General features: G+C 47.1%; 1 pseudogene; it reads right to left on the bottom strand.

Moving 5' to 3' along the window:
- Window positions 1-218, bottom strand: part of LOC109302223 — a 41,732-nt pseudogene extending 41,514 nt beyond the window's left edge.
- Window positions 219-962: the final 744 nt, after the last annotated feature.

The raw sequence follows: 962 nt of genomic DNA, 5'->3' as shown, positions 1-962 counted from the left end.
CCTGTCCACTCACTGGAAGGATGGAAGAGAAGACCACCTGCGCTCCCGTCTCCCTCAGCACGCCCCCCAGAGCATGCCATTGAACTCCTACAGATACCCTGAAATTTGAACCTAGTCCTTGTTGTTGCCAATCAGTACCTGGCAGAAGGGTTACATGAGGATTCTCTCTCTGTTAGATCTTGTGCTGCCGAGATCTTTGGATTGAAAAGCAGTATCATCTCTACCTACTGCCTGCTAAGAAATTTCCTTTCTCTGTCAACAGACTTCTCTTTGTGACTTACAGACAATCAGGTCCAAGACCACTGCATGCAAATATATACAGTGTGTAGTACAAGGACTTGATGCACAGAGAGCTGAGTATGACTTAAACTCAGTGAGAGTTTGGGGTGTGGAAGGAACCTTAATGAAAACACACCTCTGTTCTTGCAAGAAACAGAATGTGCTGCTTTATTTATCACGAGCTAAGCCAAATTGAAGTAATTAGTATTAAGCATTTGTTCTGCTCTGATTTACAGCAAACAAATTAATAAATGCTGGTTTCATTCCAGACTGACAATTCTGACTAAAGTAGTCTCCCAGCGATATATCCTGCAGTAACATGGAAGGACCTAGACATCATGGACTGTGATCACCCAGTGCAACACAGCTTGGCTTTCTCCATTACAAATGCCCGCCTCATGCCTTATCTTTGTTCACCTGCACACTTGGTGGGTGATGTCAACCCTTTTTAGGCTACCAAGTGGAGTGAAGGAACGGCCACTGTCCATTATGGACACCTCCATGGACAGATCTAGGATTTAGTAAAGGGGGGTTTGGCACACTGCTGCTCAGATTGTGGTGGGGGGTGCAGGTGAAGCACAGTTGGAGCCCTGGGGTTAACAGGGACACTGAGGGGCAGGGCAGGACAGGAGGTAGATATAGGAAAGGGGGAACCTGCCCCCTGCTGCCACTTTCCTGGCTGA

This window comes from Gavialis gangeticus, unplaced genomic scaffold, assembly GCF_001723915.1.
Source record: "Gavialis gangeticus isolate Ggan-Ray unplaced genomic scaffold, GavGan_comp1, whole genome shotgun sequence".
NCBI classification, from domain to species: Eukaryota; Metazoa; Chordata; order Crocodylia; family Gavialidae; genus Gavialis; species Gavialis gangeticus.
Note: the sequence above shows the minus strand (reverse complement) of the source record. Positions and strands in the feature narration are given on the sequence as shown.